This window comes from Desmodus rotundus, chromosome 8 (genome assembly GCF_022682495.2).
Source record: "Desmodus rotundus isolate HL8 chromosome 8, HLdesRot8A.1, whole genome shotgun sequence".
In the NCBI taxonomy this organism is placed as follows: Eukaryota; Metazoa; Chordata; class Mammalia; order Chiroptera; family Phyllostomidae; genus Desmodus; species Desmodus rotundus.
This window is the reverse complement of record NC_071394.1, coordinates 91,080,662-91,103,222: the sequence shown is the minus strand read 5'-3', so window position 1 is coordinate 91,103,222 and position 22,561 is coordinate 91,080,662. Positions and strand designations below refer to the sequence as shown.

At 36.7% G+C, this 22,561-nt stretch overlaps 1 protein-coding gene across 1 annotated transcript in view; it reads right to left on the bottom strand.

Moving 5' to 3' along the window:
- Window positions 1–3,256: 3,256 nt before the first annotated feature.
- LOC123479386 (serine/threonine-protein phosphatase 1 regulatory subunit 10-like) overlaps window positions 3,257–22,561 on the bottom strand; it is a 533,905-nt gene continuing 514,600 nt past the window's right edge. The window contains exons 10-12 of the mRNA XM_071222139.1: window positions 18,684–18,798; window positions 5,611–5,652; window positions 3,257–5,303 (exon numbers count right to left, since the gene is read on the bottom strand). The gene's annotated coding sequence lies outside the window, so the exon portion shown is untranslated. The remainder of the gene's footprint in view (window positions 5,304–5,610; window positions 5,653–18,683; window positions 18,799–22,561) is intronic.

Sequence of the window (22,561 nt, the reverse complement as noted above, 5' to 3'; positions counted from 1 at the left end):
GTCTCTCCAACGACCTCTCCTGTGAGGCTGGGAGTCTCTCCTGCTGCCGCCCCAACCCCCACGGGCATTTTCAATCAGAAGTTTGAGGCTTTATTTCCCCGCGCTGGAGCCCTGGGTTGTGTGGTCTGCTTTGCTCCCCACCGTTTGTCCGGTTTATCTGTGCGTGAATATGGGGCCGCAGGGTCTGCTAGTGGTCACACTGCCTGCCCCTTTCGTCCCACACTCCGCCAGTCTCAGTCCAGCCACGGCAACATGAGTCCTCTCTGCCCCGGCTGCCTGTCTCCACCCCTCCTATGGGTCTGGATGAATGTTTATTTTTTATTTCCTTGGTGTCAGACTTCCTTGCCATTGGACTCTCCATCAGTTCTGGTTGTGTGAGGAGGTGCAGCGCGTCCACCTACCCCGCCATCCTGGTTCTCTCTCATAGTCTTTGTTTTAAAGTCTTTTTGTCTGATACAAGTATTGTTAGCCCAGCTTTTTTTTTTTTTTAATCATTTCCACTTGCATGAAATGTGTTTTCCATCCCTTTGCTTTCAGTCTGTGTATGTCTTTCGTTCTGAGGTGGATCTTTCATCAACAGCATAGATATGGTCATTTTCTTATCCATTCAACTACCCCATATCTTTTGATTGGAGCAATTAAATCATTTATATTTAAAGTAACTATTGATAGGCACATATTGATTGCCATTTTATTCTTTATAACTATGTTTCCTCCTATTCTTCTTAATGAAGATCCTTTAACATTTCTTGTGTTACTGGTTTGGTGGTAATGAACTCCTTTAGTTTTTTTTCTTGTTTGAGAAGCTAGCTATTTCACCTTCAATTTCAAATGATAGCCTTGCTGTGTAGAGTAATCTTGGTTGTATGCCCTTGCTTTTCATCACTTTGAATATTTCATGCCAGTCCCTTCTGGTCTGAAATCTTTCAGGAGTCAGCTGATAGTCGTTTGGAAGCTCTCTTGTAGGTAACTGGCTCTTGTTACTCTTAAGATTCTCCTGTCTTTAACCTTTTTCATTTTAATTATAATGTGTCTTGGTGTGGGCTTCTTTGGGTTTACCTTCTTTGGGATTCTCTGTGCTTCCTGGACATGTGTGTCTTTTTCCCTCACAAGTTTTCAGCCATGATTTCTTTAAATAGGTTCTTATTCCATTGCTCTCTCTCTCCTCCTTCTCGTTCCACTATGAGGCCGATACTGTAACGCCACATGTTGTCTCAGAGGTCCCTTAGACTATCCCTTTTTTTTTATCTTTCCCCTTTTTCTACTATTCTGATATGTTGTTTTCTGCTACTTTGTCTTCCAAATCACTGATTTGATCCTCTGCTTCATCTAGCCAGCTTTTGAATCCTTCTCATGTAATTTTCATTTCTGACTCTTTTTATGGTTTCTATGTTGTTTTTATTGCTATCTCTTTGTTGAGTTTCTCACTAAGTTTCCTTACAACTATTGTTTTGATCTCTATATCTGGTAGCATGCTTGCCTCCATTTATTTATGTTTTTTCCTGAGGATTTCTCTTGTTCTTTCATTGGGGCACGTTTCTTTATCTCCACATTTTGGCCTATTTGTTTCTATGGATTAGGCAGATCTGCTATGCCTCCAAGTCTTGGTACGGTGGCTTATATAGTAAGCATCTTGTAGACTCGGTGGCTCAGTTTCCCTGATCACCTGAACTAGATGCTCCAGGAATGTCTTCTGTGTGGGTTATGTGAGCCTTCCTGTCGATTGCTATAGTCCCACCTGTGGGTGGAGTTGCTCCTCTGGCTGGCTATGAGGTTTGATCCTGTCCACAGTGGATGAGCTACTGTGTGGGGGCTGGCTCTGTGAAGCTGATTTCCACCCAAAGGGCCTAGTAGGCACTGAGATCTCCCTTTGGATGTGCCACTTGTGGAACTAATTGGGTCATGCACTGATATGATCTTAATGCCATCACTGAGTGTGTTGATATCAGGTGCTGCCTGTAACTAGCCCTGGGCTACCTCTTTGGAGCTACAAAGTGATTCTCAATTTGTGGTTTCCTCTGCTGGGTCTGGGTGTGCATTGGAGTGGCCAACCTGTGCACCAAAGCTGGTTTCCACCCAGGGGCAGGTCAGCAAAAGGCCCAGGGATCTCTGAGATCCACTTCTACCTGCTAGCTGTTTGTTAGGTTCATTTACTGAAATAGCCTCTCATGGTATGCAAGTTGCAAAACTTTTTATTCTCCTTTTTTCACTCAGACTCCTGTGGTAGGTAAGAACTCTCCTTAGAAACTCCTTGCTTTAATAATTTGTGTTTCCAAAACAATTAGGGCTGCCAAATCCAGAAGTTTTAGAGGTGTATTTGAATATTAATCTTTCTAGGGGATTCTCTGCTCATGCCAGATTAGATAATGTGGTAAGTGAATTAGAAAAGAATAAATCCAGAACACATTTGCATTAATGCTTTCTATTTCCTAGAAATGTTTCCCTGGTTAATTGTTAGATAGCATGGTAAGCAAGTTATCAATTAATTGCTGAAAAATGTAGTGTGTATATTACTTTGGTCTTTAATTGGCTACGACTTTCCTTTCTCATTAAATGATAATTTTATTGTTAAAGTAAACAAAGCTATTAGAACAGTAGTCAATTCTTTGGAAAAACTATTTAATACAAATTTCACTTGTAATTATGAGTCAATTTTTCTATAATGAATAGACCTCAGAGTTGAACTCTTTTAATTATGGAAGTTGAATAGTCTGCCTCCAAGGAAGAAATATATCTAAAACCCTTAACTTTCCTGAGAATGGTTATTATAACTTATTATAAATTCCTCATTGTACTAGTGTATTTACTTTCATGTAATGTATAATATTTACTCAGAAAATAAATGAACTTTTAAAGTAGTTGTATTTAAGCTGTAATTTAAAAAGTGACTTGTTTGATAAAAACTTTAAAAATATAACTGTTCCTATTTTTGAAAGTAGAGAATTTCAAACAAAATTTAATATTCTTTATTACTTTTATCTATCGTAATAAAGGCATTACTTTTAGAGTATCTTTTGCATATTTCTCCAAGTCACAATAATTTAAAAGGGATTAGATTTACTTTGTAGCTATATGTCTTTTAAAATTATTTCACTTTTAAAATTATTTCACTTTTAAAATTTCAATTAAACTTACAATATGAAACTTCCCTGTACATAACATGGCCCCATATCAATGAACAGTACTTTCCATCATAGATTTTTAGTGTTAAAAAAACAAAATTCAAATGAGTAAATTTTTAAAATCTATTGGCTTTATTCAGTGGTTCTTGAAGCATGAAGCTGTATGAAATGAAAAACTCCTATAGGCAGAAGGGAACAGGAACAAGGAGGTTATATTAGACAAAAAGTAGGTTGGTTATTGCAAGTTTACTTTCCTTAGGGGAGGTCAGAGGTCTGTCAGGCAGATTACCAAACTACTATTGCTCAAGTGATTTTTGATTAACTGGTTTATGATTCCATTTCTAGGAGAGCCAAAACTGCAATTAAATCTCGGTTTGGTGACATGGGGCTTAACATAAATGACTCTATTTTGCCTCTTTTGTTTTTAAAAATTCCCTGCCCCACAACTCTTTGATGAGACTCTCAGACTTAACTGTCAGATGTAATCAAAATTTAAGGCCTTAGTGCTATTCCCAGCTACCACTCTGCAGTTCTCACCTTTTTTCTTTCCCCCTGAATTTCTGTGTGGTATATTCACAGGCCGTGATGTCTGGCTCACATTATTTGAGGTGCTCTTTCTCTTCATTCCTTTTCTTTTCTTTCTTTCTTTCTTTTTCTTTTTCTTTTTTTTTTTTTTGAATCAGCTGCTGTATTTAAGGGCTCATGACTAACAGCTGACCCACCTCAGCTCCTTCATCCTCTATAAAAGCAACTAAACATGAACCAGTGCCGCCCTGCGAGGGCCCAGACAAAGGGCTTGTGGCTTTGACTCCCAGGCCACAGTCCTTGGAAGGCAGAGGGCAGGCGGTCCAGTTCAAATGGGCAAGGTGCTGGGGAGGTGGGTGAGGAGGCTGGCGAGTCTTGAGGCTGTCTCTGCAGGGCTTGCCCTCACCCAGGATGTTAGGACATTTTCTGATATTACAGTTTTACAGAGATCATTTGCTTGGTGGTTAGTGGCTGTGAACATGCATTTAAAGCTTTCAAGAGGATACAGTGAACCAGGGAGACTACCATAAGCAGGATAATTCCCAATGTCTGGAGAGCACTTCAGAGCCATGATTCCCAAACCATTCAGAATCAAGTTAGTCAAAGAATGACCCCACTGAAGGAGTCACTTTTTAAAGCTAGCTGGCTAGCTGAGTCTCACCCTCCCCAGAAGTGTCAATTCTAGTGCAGCAAGTGCTGTTGACCACAGCACAAACACCTCCCTACTCAGTGAAAATATAATCAAGGGCTATCCTATCATCAAGAACAACTTTGGCCAGAGAGACTAAGGAAGTTCTGTTGGGCAGCTATTGCTTTAGCATTAAGGTGTGCAATAGCTTTAAGAGTTAAGAAGAGGTTCCTGATTGTAGCCTCACATGCACTTACTCCTGTCCAGGAGAGTAGGTATCTGCCAAAGGAAGCTACCAGTAATTTTGAATCAAGAATGCCTCCTGATATTTCCTGTTTGAGTCCATGGCTTGGGACTGGAAAGGTGGCAGCCACAGAGGCCAGCTAATTTAAGGATCTGTAGACCTACCCTTGCCTTGTCCACTCCTCTCCCCACCCTGTTTTTTTGGTACAGAACCTGGATACAAGATTCCCTGGGTTGTTAACCAGACACAGGGAAATGGGCACCCAGGGTGAGGAAATTTAAGTTTGTTCCAGAAAAACTGAGGCATTGGAAATCAAGGAGAAGTTTTGTGATGAACAAAACTACAGGATCATCAGTTTTGTGGCAAATCCAACAACTGTTTGGAGGTTGGATGACCCACTTTGTAGTGGCCTGAGATATGTGAACAATAACATTATCTTTCCAGGTGATATCAAGGCAAAAGGGGGACAAAAAAGTTTAAAGAGTCTTCAAAGAATTAGGAAGGAAAACGATCAGAGTGGGAAGGAGGAATGGAAAGACATGTTTTTGATCCAATGTCTTGGGAGGAAGCAATCTACATTGATGTCAGCTACTTCTCTTCCTAGTCAATTTCATTTTGAGGTCTCCAGGAACAGATGATGGGTGACGCCTTCATCAGTTGTTAAATATGCACCCAAGGTTTGACAACTTCTAACGTGGCAGTTGTATCAGAGGTCAAGAGTACTTGGTAAAGTCCTTTCCATGAATCTCAATTTTGCAAAAGTATCAGAGTAAAACAAAACTATCTGTAAAAGGCAAAAGACATAAAAATGCCTTGGTTAAATACCTGATGAGAATTTATTATAAGGGAATTGACAACAAAACTTAGTTATTTCTGTGATATATAGTATTTTAAGATAACTTGACTTATGACTGATAACATTACACCAGGACATATCAGATTATTAGGAACTTTATAAAATTTCTACAACATATATTAAAAACATACATTATACAAATATAACCTAAGGAGGTTTAGCATCAGTTCTTATTTGATAATGCTTCTCATGTAATTTAATATATCAAACAAACATAATTACTTTAACATCTTACCAGGGGAGAGACAATTCCTTTGAGATTTTTTCCGGGGACCCTCTAGGAAATTAAAGAGTTAGTCTGAGGTCAGAGAAACAGCATTTAGAATTTGATTCAGAAAAATATGTCAAAATATTTGAATATTTGATTAAATAGGATCACAGATCATTATAAAATAATACTTGATTATCTATTTAACCAAAGTGACAATAGAAAATGTTAAAGGCAAAACACAGGGTTACATAGTAGTAAACAAAATTCAGTTCTTACAGAGTAAAAAGACTGGGTATTCTTAAGTAATCAAAGATCTGATAAAGACAAGATGAAGCACATTAAGTTATTTTAGTAGGACAAAAATCTTTGCTGTCCATGCAGATGACTTAAAAGTAAATAAACTTTTAAAATCTCTCATCAAAAGCAGGCCAGTAGTCCAAGAAAACTTGAGTCTTTTGACAGTGAAAAAACATTTTAAGTATAGTTCATTTTTTAAAGTACAATATTGTATTAGTTTGTATTAGTTCTAGGTGTACAATATAGTGATTCAACATTTTTATACCTTACAATGTGATCATCCAACCAGTTATAGTAATCTCCTGCCACTATGCAGACTTATCACAGTATTATTGACTATATTCCACTTCACCTTTTCATCCATCCTCCCACCCTCTCCATTTGGTCTGTTTCAATTAGTATTCTTGTCTTGTTTTTTAGATTCCACATATAAGTGAAAGCATATAGTATTTGTCTTTCCCTGTCTGGCATTTCACTTAGCCTAATACCCTCTAGGTCCATCCATACTGTCATAAATGGCCAGATGATTTTATTCTTTTTTGTTGCTTCATAATATTCCATTGTATGTATATCTACCAGATCTTTTTTATCCATTCATCTATCATCTTGGTTACTGTAAATAATACAGCAATGAACATAGGAGTGCAGTATCTTTCTGAATTGATGTTTTCATTTTCTTCAGATAAATACCTAGAAGTGGAAGTGGAAGTAGGTTGTATAGTATATGTTTTTAGTTTTTTGAGAAATCTCCATACTGTTTTCCACAGTGGCTGTACCAACTTAGGCCCACCAACAGTGCACAGGGCTTCTCTTTTCTCCACATCCTCACTAGAATGTTATTTGTTGACTTTCTGATTACAGAAATTCTGACTGGTTTGATGTGGTATCTCTGGGTGGTTTTGATTTGTATTTCCCTGGTGATTAGTGATGTAGAGCATCTTTTCATATGTCTGTTGGTCATCTGTATATTATCTTCAGAGAAACATATCCTCTGTCCATTTTTTGACTGAATTGTTTGTTTTTGGTTACTGAGTTTTTTTAGTTCTTTATATATTTTGAATATCACCCCTTATCAGCTATATCACTTGTGAATATCTTCTCTCATTAAGTAGGTTGTCTTTGTTTTGTTGATGGTTTCCTTCATTGTGCAGAAGCTTTTTAGTTTGCTAAATTCCCCTTTGTTTATTTTCAGTTTTGTTTCCCTTGCTTAAGGTGAGGTATCCAAAAAGATATTACTGAGACTGATGTCAAATAGATGACTATGTTTTCTTCCAGGACTTTTATGGTTTGAGGCAATATATTTAAGTCTTGAACCAATTATGAGTTTATTTTTGTTTTTGTTGTAAGAGAGTGGTTCCGTTTCATCATTTTACATGTATCTGTCCAATTTTCTCAATACCACTTTTTGAAGAGACTGTTGTTACTCCATTGTATATTGTTACCTTCTCTGTTGTACATTAGTTGACTATATAAGCAAAGGTTTATTTCTGATTTCTCTATTTTTTTTCCATTGATATGTGTCTGCTTTTGTGCCAGTATCATATTGTTTTGATTATTATGGCTTTGTAGTAGAGTTTCAATTCAGGGAGCATGATACCTCCACATTGGTTGTCTTTACCTAGATGCTTTGGCTCTTTGTGGTCTTCTGTGGTTCCATATAAATCGTAGAATTATTTCTTCCAGTTCATAGAAGAATGTCATTGTATTCTGATAAGAATTATATTGACTCTGTAGATTGCTTAGGGTAGTATGGTTATTTTAACAGTATTAATCCTGTCAATCCATGAGCACAGAATATACTTCCATTTTTTCGTGTCCTAGTCAATTTCTTGGTGAAGAAACTGAGCCTTACAGTTTTCAGAGTACAGGTCTTTTACCATCTTGTTTAAATTTATTTCTAGGCAGTTTGTACTTTTTGATACAATCTTAAATAGGATTGTATTCTTAATTTCTCTTTCTACTTATTATTAGCATAATTATTATGCTATTGTTAGCATAGGAACATGGCAGATTTTTGTGTATTAATTGTGTATCCTACTTACTAAATTCTTTTATTCTGTTAATTTTTGGTGTGTTCTTTAGGGTCTTCTATATATAGTATCATGTCATCTGCATATAATGACAATTTTACTTCTTCATTTGAAATTTGGATGCCTTTTATTCTTTTTCTTACGGCTAAAACCTCCAGTGCTATATTAAATAATAATGGTGAGAGTGGGCATTCATTTTTTATTCCTGATCTTAGAGAAAAAGCGTTCAGCTTTTTGCCATTGAGTATGATGAAGTTGAGGTAAGTTCTTTCATATCCACTTTGTTGAGAGTTTTTATCATAAATAGATATTGAATTTTTTTCAAATGCCTTTCTGCATCTATTAAGATAATCATGATTTTCATCCTTGGTTTTGGTTTTTTTTGTGTGTTTTTCAATTAGTTTTTTATTTTTCAATTACAGTTGACATTCAATATTATTTTACATTAGTTTCAGGTGTACAGCATAGTGATTAGACATTTATATAGCTTACAAAGTAAATCCCCCTAATAAATCTAGTGCCCACCTGACACCACAAATAGTTATTACAGTATTATTGACTATATTCCCTATGCTGTACTTTACATCCTGTGACTATTTTGTACCTGCCAATTTTTATGTCTTAATCTATTCACCTTTTGCACCCAGCCCCCCATTCCCCTTTCCTTATGGCAACTATAGGTTTATTTTCTGTATCTATAACTGTTTCTATGTTCTTATCCTTGGTTTTGTTGATGTGATGAATCACATTAATTGTTTTGCAGATATTGAACCACCCTTGCATCCCTGATATAAATTCCACTTGATTTTGGTGTGTAATACTTATACTGTATGGTTGAATTCAGTTTGTTAGTATTTTGTTGAGAATTTTGACATGTTTTCATCAGAGATATTGGCCTGTAATTCTCTTTTTTGCAGTATCTTTGTCTGGTTTTGGTACCAAGGTAATGCTGCCTCATGGAATGAGTTTGGAAGTGTTCCATCCTCTTCAATTTTTTTGAAATAGGTTAAGAAGGATAGGTACTAATTCTTCTTTAAAGGTTTGATAGAATTCATCTGTGAAGCCATCTGGTCTTGGGGTACTGTTTGTTGGGAGTTCTTTCAATTACCACTTCAATTTTATTGCCAGTAATTGGTCTGTTGAGATTCTCTGTTTCTGCCTGATTTAGTCTGGTAAGGTTATATATTTCTGAAAACTTATCCATTTCTTTTAGATTGTTGAATTTGTTGGCATATAATTGTTCATAGTGTTCTTCAATGATCCTTTGTATTTCTATGGTGTTGGTTAAAATTATAAATAAAACACAAGGGATTACTTTTATTTATATTCTCTCTTTTGCTTGATGAGTCTTGCTAGAGTATTGTAAAATTTCTTTAAAGAACCAGCTCTTAGTTTCATTAATTTTTTATTGTTTTTATATTTTTTTATTTCCATTCTTATCTTTATTATTTCCTTCCTTTTACTTGCTTTGGGTTTTGTTTGTTCCTCTTTTTCTAGTTTACCTATAAATTTAGATGTTTATTTGGGATTTTCCTGCTTCTTGAAGTAGGCATGTATAGCTATTAACTTTCCTCTTATAATTGTTTTTGTTGCATGCCATATATTTTGTAAGATTCTTTTTTAATTTGTCTCAAAGTAGATTTTAATTTCCTCTTTCATCAATTGGTTGTTTAGAAGTATGTATGTAATTGGGGGGGGTTCAGTTTTCTCTCTCTAGTTGATTTCTAGTTTCATGCCATTGTGTTCAGAATATATGCTTGATATAATTTCAGCCTTCTATTTATTGAGGCTGTTTTGTAGGCTAGTATGTGATAATGTCCCATGTACACTTGAGAAAAAATTGTAATATGTTTTTTTAGATTAAATGCTCTATAAATGTCAAGTCAAATTAGTCTAAGGTACCATTTAATGCCCTTATTTCCTTAATTTTCTGTCTAAGTTATCTATCCATTGAGGTACATGGGCTATTATAATCCCCAATTAGTATTACTGTTAACTTCTGCCTTTGTCTATTAACAGTTGCTGTATATACTTGGGTGCTTCTATATTTACAATTATTTTATTTATATATATATATATATATTCATCATTAAAATTATGTAGTGTCCTTGTTTGCCCTTTTTCCATTCCTTATTTTGAAGATATGAGAATTGCTACCCCAGTTTTCTTTCTGTCTTTATTTGCTTGGAATATCTTTTCACTTTCAGTTCATATGTGTATTTTGATCTAAAATAGGTCTCTTATAAGCAGCATGTAAATGTGTCATATTTTTATCCATTCTGCTACCCTCTGTCTTTTGATTGGAGCATTTAGTCCATTTATATTTAGAGTAATTGTTGATAGATATGTACTTATTGCTAGTTTGTTCATTGTTTCTTGGTTGTTTCTGTTGTTCTTCACTGTTCCTTTCTTGTCCTAATCTCTTTCCTTCTGGTGTGTTGGTTTTAATTTTTTTATTAAATTCCTTGATCTTCATTATTTGTGTCTTTTTGTAGTTTTTGGTTTATGGTTCCCATGAGGTTCACATATGTCCATCTGTAACAGTCTATTTTAAGTCGATAAGCATTTAAATTCAATTGCATTCTAAAAGCAAACATTTTATCCTCCACTCTTTGTTCTTCACATCATGTTTTGTATTTTTTTGTGTTGTATATCCCCTTAATATTATGTTGTAGTTATAGTTAATTCTGCTACTACTGTCTTTTAACCTTCATATCAACTTTGTAAGTGGTTGATTCACTGTGATTACTGTGTATTTACCTTTACCAGTGGGAATTTCTTTCATGTATTTTCCTATTTCTGATTATGGCCTTTTCTTTAATAGTTCTTTTACAGCTGGCTTAGTAGTTGTAAACTCCATTAGTTATGCTTGTCTGGAAAACTCTCTCTCTCCTTCATTTCTGAAAATAATCTTGCCAGATGAAATTTCTAGGTTGTATATTCCTTTCTTTCACCACTTTAAATGTCTCCGGTCACTCCTTCTGCACTTTAAAGTTGCTTCTGAGAAATCAGCTGATAATCTCATGGGGGTTTCCCTCATATGTGACTTGCTTCCTTCTGGCTGCTTTCAAGATTGTCTCTATCCTAAACTTTTCCCATTGTAATTACAATATGCCTTGGTAGTGTTTTCTCTCCATCCATCTTGTTTGGACCTCTGTGCTTCCTGGGCCTGGACGTCTGGTTCCTTCCTAGATTAGGAAAGTTTCAAGCATTGTTTCTTCAAATATTCTTTCTGCCCTTATCTCTCTTTTCCATCTGAAATCCCTATAATGCTAATGTTAGAGCACTTGATATTATCCCAGAGATCTCTTATGTTATCCTAATTTTTTTAAGTATTTTTTATCATTTTGCTGTCCTGTTTGGGTAATTTCCACTGTCTTCCATATTCTATTCTTCCATTCTTCTATATTAACTAATCTGCTATCGATTTCTTCTAATGACTTTTCAGTTATTGTATATGTTATCCCTGATTGTTTATTACATTTTCTATATCTGTGTTGAAGTGCTCTTTCAGTGCCTCTTTTGTACTCTCAAGCTTGTTGAACATCTTTATGACTGTCTGTGAATCCTTATCAGGCAATTTACTTATCTCCATTTGATTATGGTTTTTTCTCAAGTTTTTTCTTGTTCCTTCATTTGGGGAATATTTTTCTGTCTCCCCATTTTGTTTGATTTTGTTTGTTCCTATGAGTTGGATAGAAGAGCTATCTTTACCAGTCTTGAAAGAATTGTCTCTAAGTAGACTGTGTGTTGAATAGTTTTGGCAGGCTTGCTGTAGTTGGGACAGGCACATGTGGTGCCTGGTGTGTGCTTCCTTGCCCTTCTAATATGGCCAGGGAGGAGGTGCTGCCGGGGGCTGCTTGGTGTGCTCTCAGCATGTCTGGTTGCTTTAACTGTCTGTGACCGCAGAAGAGTCTGAGCAAGACTGCTTTGTGTGCTTGTGTCTCAATGCCCCACCAGCTCTAGCCCCTCTCCACATGAGGCAGGCCTACATGCATGCACAACCACAATTTGCTACCTCTGCTACTTGTCTAAGCAGTGAACTACCTATCATGTTCGGCCATAACCCTCCAACTCTGCATGGATAACCCTGTGTGTGTGCCCTGTTGCTTTAATTGTCCTTGTCTTCAGCCAGATCAGGGTCTGGAGAGGGCCACTCTGAATGCTTCTTACTCAATGCTCCACTAGCTCCCCCCTTGCTCCGAGTGCTGCATTCATTTTTTGCTAGTTCTGTACCCTGTACAGTTGGGGTAGTCCTGCGTGCACTCCCAGCAGCACTCCTCTCACCCCACATGGGGAAGCCCTGTGTGTTTACCACAGTGTTTTGACAGGCCCATACTTTCCTCAATGCTGAGTGCAGCATTTCCCCACTATCTCAGTGCTTTCTCTGGACAGGACAGTCCTGCATGTGGTTACAACAATACTTTGCTAGCTCCACACTCTCTCCATGAGGGGAAGTCCCAGGTGAGCACACAGTGGTGCTCCACTATCTCTGCACTTTCTCTGGACAGGGCTGCCCTGAAAGCAGGCACAGGCACTGCAGTGCCTTTCCAGCTCTTCACTCTTTCCAGATAGGGGAGCCCCACTTGCATGCATCCCAGTGGGTACCCAAAGCTTCTGCTACACCTGCTAGATCAATCTCTGGGTAGAGAGACCCCTTGTATGCCTGCTATGGCACCCTCCAGTTTTTTCTGGATCTACAATAGCTCCAGGAAAGGTGGCAGGGGATGCATGTGCTACAGTGCCCTGCTGGTGAGCCAGAGAACATGAATGGAGCTCCCACCTACTATCCATATTCAAGGGAAATGTAAAACATAGCACTCACCAGTTTCTCCAGTCCTGGGTTGTTCCCTTGGCTCCCCAAGAGTTCTCATGGTTCCCCAATCTTTTTAATCTGGTCCCTCTCTCTTGCTTGTTGTACAGAAGCTGTTCAATTGGTTCACAGTTGTCTCTCATGAGGATTTGCTCTGTACAGAAGCTGTTCAATTGGTTCACAGTTGTCTCTTATGAGGATTTGCTCTAAATATAGGTGTGCCTTCGATGTGTTCTTGGGAGTAGGTGAAATCAGTATCCAACTATGCCAACTTGGACCTGCCTTCTCCCAAATTTTAATATTGTACTAGATACTTTTGAACTTAAATTTATCCCAATCTTAGCCAGCTTGATCACACATATCATTCTTTTCCTGATTCTTTTTCTCCAAAACTTTTACAACTTTTTTATAAAACTTTTTTGTATCCATTCATACTTTATCTTTTGTTATTGTTTCTCTAGAACAGCCAGTCATTTTACTTTTCTTACCTACTTTATATACACAGTTTCTGATCACCCTTGTCATTTCTAAGTAATTAAATTACATGTATTGATTAGAATTCTTAATCCCTAGAATCCTTAATTCCTAGCGAAAATTAAGAAGTAAGCACCTGTGAACTATTACACTAGCATTTTGTGGATTGATAAACTGGAGTACATTTCTAGAGATTATGAAATATATTTGTTTCTCATAGTAAACTTTTCAATGTGGCATTAAGACATGGTTACTCATAGATCCAAATATTTTTAGTTCCTCTGTAAAAATGATGTCAAAAGTTAGTAAACCAATGTTCAGTAGTTACTGTTTCACAATTTTATCTTATTTGTAAAATGATCTAGATGTTCAATAAATATCCATCTTTTAACTTATTTCATTAAGGCTTCAAATTACCAAAAAGATTCTGAAAACTATTTCATAAAAAGTAATTATTGTTGACTATATCAGTAAGTTCATTTCTGTTGTTTATTTTGTATTTTTATATTCCACATATAAGTGAGATCATATAGTATTTATCTTTCTCTACCTGACTTATATCACTTTGTATAATATCCTCTAGGCTAATTCATTTTGTTGCAAAGGCAAGATTTCATTCTTTTTTATGGCCAAATAATACTCCATTGTATATATGTACTATTTCTTCTCTATCCAAGAGAACAGATTGATAGTTGCCAGATGAGAGGGGAGTTGGGGGGATGGGTGAAAGATATTTAGATACAAAATGTCACTTATAAAAAAATAGTCCCGGGGACATATAAAGTGACCATACATCCTATACATTTCCTATACACAGCATAGCAAATATAGTCAATAATGTTGTAATAACTACGTACGGTACCAGACGGCTAATAGATTTATTGGAGTAATCACTTCATATGGTATATAAATGTCTATCACTATGTTGTACATCTGAAACTAATACAACAAATTATATTAGTCAACTATAATTACTTCAACTATTACTTCCTAATTGAAAAATAAAAAATTTGATCATAAAAATGGAGACTTAGGTATTTTTAAATTGTTTAAAGTTAATAAACTAATAAACTATTAAATATGTTCTTTATTCATACCTTGATAATTGTGTGCAAAGCGACATAACTGGAAGAGTATCAAAATGAATATACTTAATTATTACCGCATGGTAATAATTAGGTATTCTGTTGTTGGACCAGATATGATTGGATGAGTAATAAAATAAAGACATGCATTATTAACAAATTAATAAATGCATATTCTAAAATAAAAATGTAATTATTGTTGAAAAGTTATTTATAAACTTCATCCTATTTACATCTATTTAATTTACTTGTTCATGACAATTATGTTTATATTACTCATAAAAATTTCATGAGACATTAAATAGCTAACCATCCTCTTAAGTTATTATTTTTGCCTATATTCTATAACAGATAACATGGGCTGTTTTGATATTTGTTAAACCTATGTAAAATAAAAGCTATCTATCCACATTATATCTAATACTCATAGCTCTAAAGACAGGATTATTTTATTTATTATTGTTGTTCAGTTACAGCTCTCCCCATTACTCTCCCCCACCCTATCCACCCCCACCTCCCACATTCAATCCCCCCATTGTCTCTGTCCATGGGTCCTTTATACATGTTCTATTTTAAATAAACCAATAAACATACACTAGATTTATTTACTAGAGATTATCCTGGATCACATGAACTTGAAAAACATTTGGGTTATTTGGGTTAGTTTTTACATCTTTGAGAGTAAATTTATATAGTGCTCACTTGTCTTTAAGTCAATAAAATAGAGTTCTTTACTCATCAATTTATACAACACAATCTGGAGGTAGAATAAAATCACACATCTGTATCATAGATAGATAGATATACATAAACATACAGACAAATGCAAAAAAGATCTTATGGCTTTTGATGAGAATGATAATTCAAAATGTACTAGCTTAAAAAAAAAACAACTGTTGATCCAAATTGTGTTTCTGGAAGATGGAATAAGTTCAGGTTATCTGTTCAGATGGCTTGGACATTTTATTAATATTTGTAGCAAGGTTTGTAAGGTTTTTCATAAGCCTGGTTTTCAAATAGACTTTATTTCCCTTTTGATAAGAATTATCTTGGTTCCTAAAGAACACCTGGTAGAAAATTGACATCTCAAAAGGCACACAGAAAGAACTGAAGTTTCAACAAGAAGGACTTCTGTACCCTACGTCCAGATCTTTTACAATATCTAAAAGACTTTTGAAATAAATAGGAGAGGTTTGGGGATTAGTAATAAGGGATAGGAGGGCTGTAAATTGCTTCTAGGGCTACATTTCTGTGCTTATAAAGAGTCAATTTAGACAGAACAGTTGTTTTTAACTCCGCAAAAAGTTGGGTGGCAACCTGAATGACATCAAGGGGTTGACACACCCATCCAACTACATTGTGTTCAATTTGCTGCTTTTTGTCAGGGAAAATATCTTCAACTAACATTTAAAAAAATGATTCCTATGTTCTACATTTAGAGCTGTTTGTCTTTGGATTGTTATTCTTTCCCTCTGAGTATGTACATATGAATACTTTCATTTTGGCTTAGGGGAGAAGGCCTTTAAAAAGTTCCTATCAGGCTCTGAATATCAGCTTTTGATCTGGCCATTTTCTGACCATACAACTACTTCTAAAAAATCCTTTCAAATATCTGTCAGAGTGACAAATTTACTGGGACAAACAGTACACATTCCTAGCAGTATTGAATGCCTTAATGGATGAAAAAGGCACGCTCAAAGAAGTGTAAAAGATACTGCTTCCTCGAAATAGAGAGCCACTTCCAGAGACAACCCAAAGAAAGACAATTTCCATTAGAGTTGGCAACAGTTGGTAGAACCCCAGATACAAATGGAGTACAACCCACATTTCTGTGCAGCCATAGTGTCGGGGACCCTAACCTGATAGTTGGCAAGCCAAGTTCTCCGAACTCAGAACAGGACAAATAAGATGATAATGGCTATCCCAGAGAGAAAAAGGATCAATAACCAATAGGTCCAGAGTTGGAAAGAAAGAGATGATGTAAAATTTCACCTTCCTCGTGACTGGGCACTACAGAGATTGAGAAGAGCTGACTCTGGAAAGGAGTCTCACCCTTTGCTGGTTTCTGCCTGTTTTCCCCAGGATCATATCTACAGGCTCCAGAGTGGGGGTGCTTTAGAGTGGAGTGGAGCCCAAATATGTACTAAAATTTGGCAAAGTTTTCCATTAATTTTAATTTTTTCCCTTGGCTCTTTATGGGAAAAACTAGTTTCAGCAGCCCTGAAGAAAGTGATATGGGGCCCTCCTTCAAAGGTATGTGTAAGGCAACTAACTTGGCCAACTTTTGTTTATGATCTTACAGCCTCTTTAGAATGAAAAGGCAATCCAGACAGAGAACTAGTAGACTGTAAGCACTCAGGTAAAGGAGAGCAGAGGGAAGTAGTGGTAGTAGTCACATAATCTTTTAGGCTTTTGTGTGAGGTACCTCTTTTGTCTTTAATTTTTCATTACACTTTTGCAATGAATCATTTGATGAAACTATTTTGGAATCTTTTGGAGGCTTCTGCATGCCAATTAAAAATAGGTATCCCATTCTGTTTGCTTGAATTTGGAGTCCTAGCTTTCAAGTGCATTTCTTTTTTTTTTTTCTTAATTTTTATTGTTATTCAATTACAGTTGTGTGCCTTTTCTCCCCATCCCTCCACCCTACCCCAGCTGAACCCACCTCCCTCCCCCAAGTCCACCCTCCCCCTTGATTTTGTCCATGTGTCCTTTATAGTAGTTCCTGTAATCCCCTCTCCTCACTGTCCCCTCCCCACTCCCCCCTGACCATTGTTAGATTGTTCTTAACTTCAATGTCTCTGGTTATATTTTGTTTCCTTTCTTCTTCTATTGATTATGTTCCAGTTAAAGGTGAGATCATATGGTATTTGTCCCTCACCGCCTGGCTTATTGCACTTAGCATAATGCTCTCCAGTTCCATCCATGCCATTACAAAGGGTATAAGCTCCTTCTTTCTCTCTGCTGCGTAGAATTCCATTGTGTAAATGTACCATAGTTTTTGGATCCACTCATTTGCTGATGGGCACTTAGGTTGCTTCCAGTACTTGGCTATTGTAAATTGTGCTGCTATGAACATTGGGGTGCATAGGTTCTTTTGGATTGGTGTTTCAGGGTTCTTTGGGTATAATCCCAGCAGCAGAATTGCTGGGTCAAAGGGCAGTTCCATTTTTAGTTTTCTGAGGAAATTCCATACTGTTTTCCACAGTGGCTGCACCAGTCTGCATTCCCACCAGCAGTGCCCTAGGGTTCCCTTTTCTCCGCATCCTCTCCAACATTTGTTTGTGGATTTGTTTATGTTGGCCGCTCTAACCAGTGTGAGATGGCACCTCATTGTGGTTTTAATTTGCATCTCTCTGATGGCTAGTGATGTTGAGCATCTTTTCATATGTCTCTGGGCCCTCTGTATGTCTTCCTTGGAGAAGTGTCTGTTCAAGTCCTTTGACCATTTTTTAATTGGGTTGTTTGTCTTCCTGGAGTGGATTTCTTAAATGAACAATCTTGTCTGATTAGAACATTCCCCCTACTGGCCATTGTGATTCCAGGCTGTCTTATTAAAAATTTTTCCATTTGCCATAGTTGTACATATTTATGGCTTCTGGACCACAGTTCTCAACTATAAAACAAGCAGTTATAGTGGGAGTTGTAGCAATCAGTTCTTTGAAACTTGAGGGGTTTTTTTTTGTTTTGTTTTGTTTTTTTTTGGCTAAGCCTTAGGTGTCTTGGAGACAAATACTTAAGATGAATGTGCCACTGCATTGGGGATTGTGTGGTGTTTTACGATGTACCTTGTTGCATGGAAATTTGTTTGAGGTTGATGGGTTACCTAGTGTCAAATCTAACCCACCCTGACCAAATTATCCTAGCACAGGAGTAATTTAGAGTTGGGTAACAAGTGCCCTAACAGCCTTTAAGTGCTGGACCCGTGCCCACCAATTGTGTAGCTTTGACTTCCAAGATTCTCATTAACAATAGATGTATTGTTCCTTTACTTTATTGTGCACATTAACAGAAACCAAGAGTAATCAAAGAAATGTAACCGTGGACACCAGCAGTAACCAAAGGGATAATACTGTGGACTGGCCAAGAGAAATCAAAGCCTTAAGTGCATACCGCCAGCAGTTACCAAAGTTGAACTACAGACTGAACCAGCAGATCTCAGTATACGGGGGACTGTGAACTAACCAAGGGCTAGGGACTTGGGCTCCAGATGGAACCATCTGTCAGCACCAACAGACTCCTTAAGCCCTGGACTGAGACCACTGACTAACGTGGGCTAAGAAGTGGTGCTCGGTTAGAGCCTCCCATCTGTCCAATTCATGAACCCTGGGTTGGAAAGACAATTATACTGGGAGCTGAACAAAAAGAGAGAATATCTTGGCTTTTAGAGAAACTTACCCTCAGAAGTAGTGATAGAGAACTTAAAGAGTTTATGGGTACTAATACTTTCTGCTTCTCTTTGTCCCCAAAGCCGTCAGAAGCCTCCATCAGATCCCATCACTGTTGTCACCAACTGAAAAAAATATCAACTGAGTAAATTTTAAATATTTTTATAAGCTTTATTCAGTGACTCATGAACTGGGTTTGTATGTGGAATCTAAAAAAAAAACAAACAAAACAGTGACATAGTCAGACACGGAGAACAAGCTGATGGTTGCTGGATGGGATAGGGGTAGGATGATGGGAGAAAAGGTAAAAGGGAATAAGAGATACAAACTTTCTATTATAAAATAAATCCCAGGATTATAATGTACGACAAAGAATATGGTCAATAATATCATAATACCTTTGTATACATGGTTCTAGATTTATGTGGTAATCACATCTGAAACTATTATTGAATTCAACTATACATTAATGAAAAATAATAAAATAAATTAAGCCACTATTTATTTTAGGGCATCTTATATAAAGCTCAAATAATACCTGAAGTTTTTGCTAAAGCATCTAAATTTATATATTTTCCACAAGGTCTGGATCACTCCACTAGTACAGGCCAGATAATTTTGCATAATGCTGACAGAAAAGAAAATAATTTTTGAAATTCTGCAAAAGTTTTATTATATTCACTTCCCCTTTACTCCAGGAAACTACACAGAGTTCAGGTTATCCATAGCATAACATCTAATATAACTGCTCAATTCCCTTTGGAGCAATTCAACCTTAAGAGTTAAAAAGAAAAGAATAGCCTCAAAAAAGACATGAACCTATTGGAAAACTAGAGGGGGATAAAAGTCCCAGAAATAGAGATATTCTGGGACATTGGGTGTAGAAATCCATTTTGGAAATATTATCTGAAAATCTGTGTTAGGAAGGTAAATATTATTCGCTCTCAGATTTCCTAATGCATGACAGAAAAGTATAAAGAAGACGAATTGTCATAATAGTAAGTATGGACAGAGAAATCAGAAGCCCATAGGGAAGTTCCTGAAAGTGGGGATGCTTTAAAACAGGGTGGCCAGTGGCATTAAGATGAGGGAAGATTTTAAATATCTAAATATTCTTAGAAAGTTAGAAAAAACACATTAAAATCCTAAAAATAAATCTGGCAAAAAAGTGTGAATTTTATAAGGAAGAATATACAGTGTAGACTTTTATATAAGAAGATGAATTAATGAACAGAAATACTAAAAGACTCAGAAATATGAAGAAGTCAATTCTCCCCAGTGGCATGTACGATTTCAAGCAATTTCCATCAACATATTGCTGTGTATTTTTTCTTAAGAGTTACTCCAAATTTCATCTGGAAAATAAGTGGGTGGGAATAATCAATACAACTGTAGGGAAAAAATGAGGAACACTTTTGATAGTAAGTGGATGTAAAAATCATTTTCAAGCTATGGTAAAAAGAACTGTCTGGTTGTAGCTGAGAAATATCTAGACTAGTGGAAAAATCAGCAATTTCTTAAAATACTGAATACACATTTGAATTTATCAAATGAAAACAGTTGGAAAAGATGACATTCTATACGTGGTGTTGAGACAGTTGGCTTTATATTTGGGGAAAAGGGTTATATCCGTATTATGCTATATAAAAAACTGCATGTTTAAGCACTAAAAAATATAAACATGCACACATATGCATAAAAATAGTAGAAAAACATAGAGGAGATATATAGGGACTAAATTGACAGATTTAATTCCATAAAAATAGTAAAAGTTCCATAACTAAAAACACAATAAACATAGTCAAAGAAGCTGAGAAAACCAGATGCCAAAACTCATAATACACAATGAATTGATAGATTTTATAAAGAAGTTTTTCTTAAACGTTTTGGTCTTGGAATCCCTCTACTACCTTTCATATGTAATCACTGAGGATCCCTCCAAAAACATTTTTGCATATGTGGATTAAATATATACTATTTTGGAAGTTAAATCTGAAACAATTTTTAACATTTATTTTTAACTTATTTAAAAATAAACTCATCAACAATTAATAGAAACAACATTTGGATTAAAATATTTTTTCTAAAGCAAAAATATATAGTGAGAAGAATGGCATTATTTTATATTTTGCTAATCTTTGTAATTCATATCTGCTTCTGCATTCAATCTGATCCCACATCAAGTGGCCTCTGCAACCATAGTTGACAAAGATGAGGAAAAAACAAGGAAACTTCAGAAATGCTGGACTCAGCATCAATAAAGACAGACCAGAACCAATGCCAGCAAATACCTACAATCAGACTTAAAAAAAAAATGTAAGTAGAAAAATGGGAAGGCAGAGAGGGAGGGAAAGAAGATGAACCCTTACGATGTTAAGCCACTGTTGCTCAAGTGTTGGTCACTTGGTGCTGAAAGCAATGGCAGTCTCCATATCTACCTCCAAAACCTCTGGAGAGGCTCAAAATAAGGTCAAACCCATGTTTCAAAGCCCTTTTGGTGACAAAATTGGAACTCAAAGGTGTTCCAATTGTAAGCAACCTCATCACTACTGATTCCCCCTATATTTGTTTGCATAAATTAACACAAACACGAATTTGGGTTTTACAAGTAGGAAAGGAAGCACCCCGATGTTCATTGCAGCACAATTTACAACAGCCAAGTGCTAGAAGCAACCTAAGTGCCCCTCGGTAAATGGGTGGATCAAAAAACTGTGGTACATTTACACAAAGGAACACTATGCAGCAGAAAGAAAGAAGGAGCTTCTACCCTTCATGACAGCATGGATGGAACTGGAGAGCATTATGCTACGTGAAATAAGCCAGGCGGTGAGGGACAAATACCATATGATCTCACCTATAAGTGGAACTTAATGAACAAAACAAACAAACAAGCAAGAATATAACCTGAGTCACTGAAATAAAGAACAAACTGACAGAGGGGAGGGGAGAGGGATAAAGGGGAAAAAAAGGGAAGGGTTGTCAAGGAATGGTATGAAGGACCCATGGACAAAGCCAAAGGGGGGTAGGATTGAGAGTAGGTGGTGGGTGGGGCAGGGGAGACTGGTCGGGGGGAAATGGAGACAACTGTACTTGAACAACAATTAAAAAAAGAAGAAGAATGTGGATTCTAGGCAGACAATGAAAGAGGATCAGGAAAAGGGTATGGTATCCTGTCCCATGGAATTGGCTTGAGCTTCTATAGTTCCAGGTGTTAAGAGCCAGAAATAATCATTGAAACAATAGTGAGACTCTGAGCTCAGGCTGATCTTTTTCATTATTCAGGTAGAGAGAGACCAGTATGGCCAGAATCACGGTGTGAGAAGGAGGAGGGTAGGCTGCATTCTCTCCCCTTCCGCTCAGAACTCAGAGATGCACTGGTTCCCTCTAGTAGACCCTGTGCTACATATTTACGTAATTATGTTTCATTTTCCTCTTCTGGGATGCACAGGGAGACTGCATTTCCACGGCCTCTCTGCAGTTAGGCCAGAGCCATAAAACTGGGTTCTGGGGGGAAAGGCACGTGGGCAGTCATGATGCACTTGGCAATAAAGCTTCCCTGTCCTTCTCTGGTAACTTCTGAGGTCACTTGTTTCATATGGCAGCATCATATTGTGGGAAAATTCCTGGATTCCTGCATCATCATTTATGCCAGGAAAGCCACCTAGCATAAATCAGACTGTTGTATAAAAGATAAACATTTCTTGTGTTATTGAGACATAGGGATTTACGTGTTTACTGCAGCACAGTGTAGCTGTCATGACTAATACATACCCCAAAAATGAATGTTTTGAGATGTGTAGACATGATCCTTGACTTTGGTAGTAGAGGTCTAGCTATAAAGCAGTGAAACCTGTCAAGTTACTTCCCACAAAGAATCAGTCATTTGGG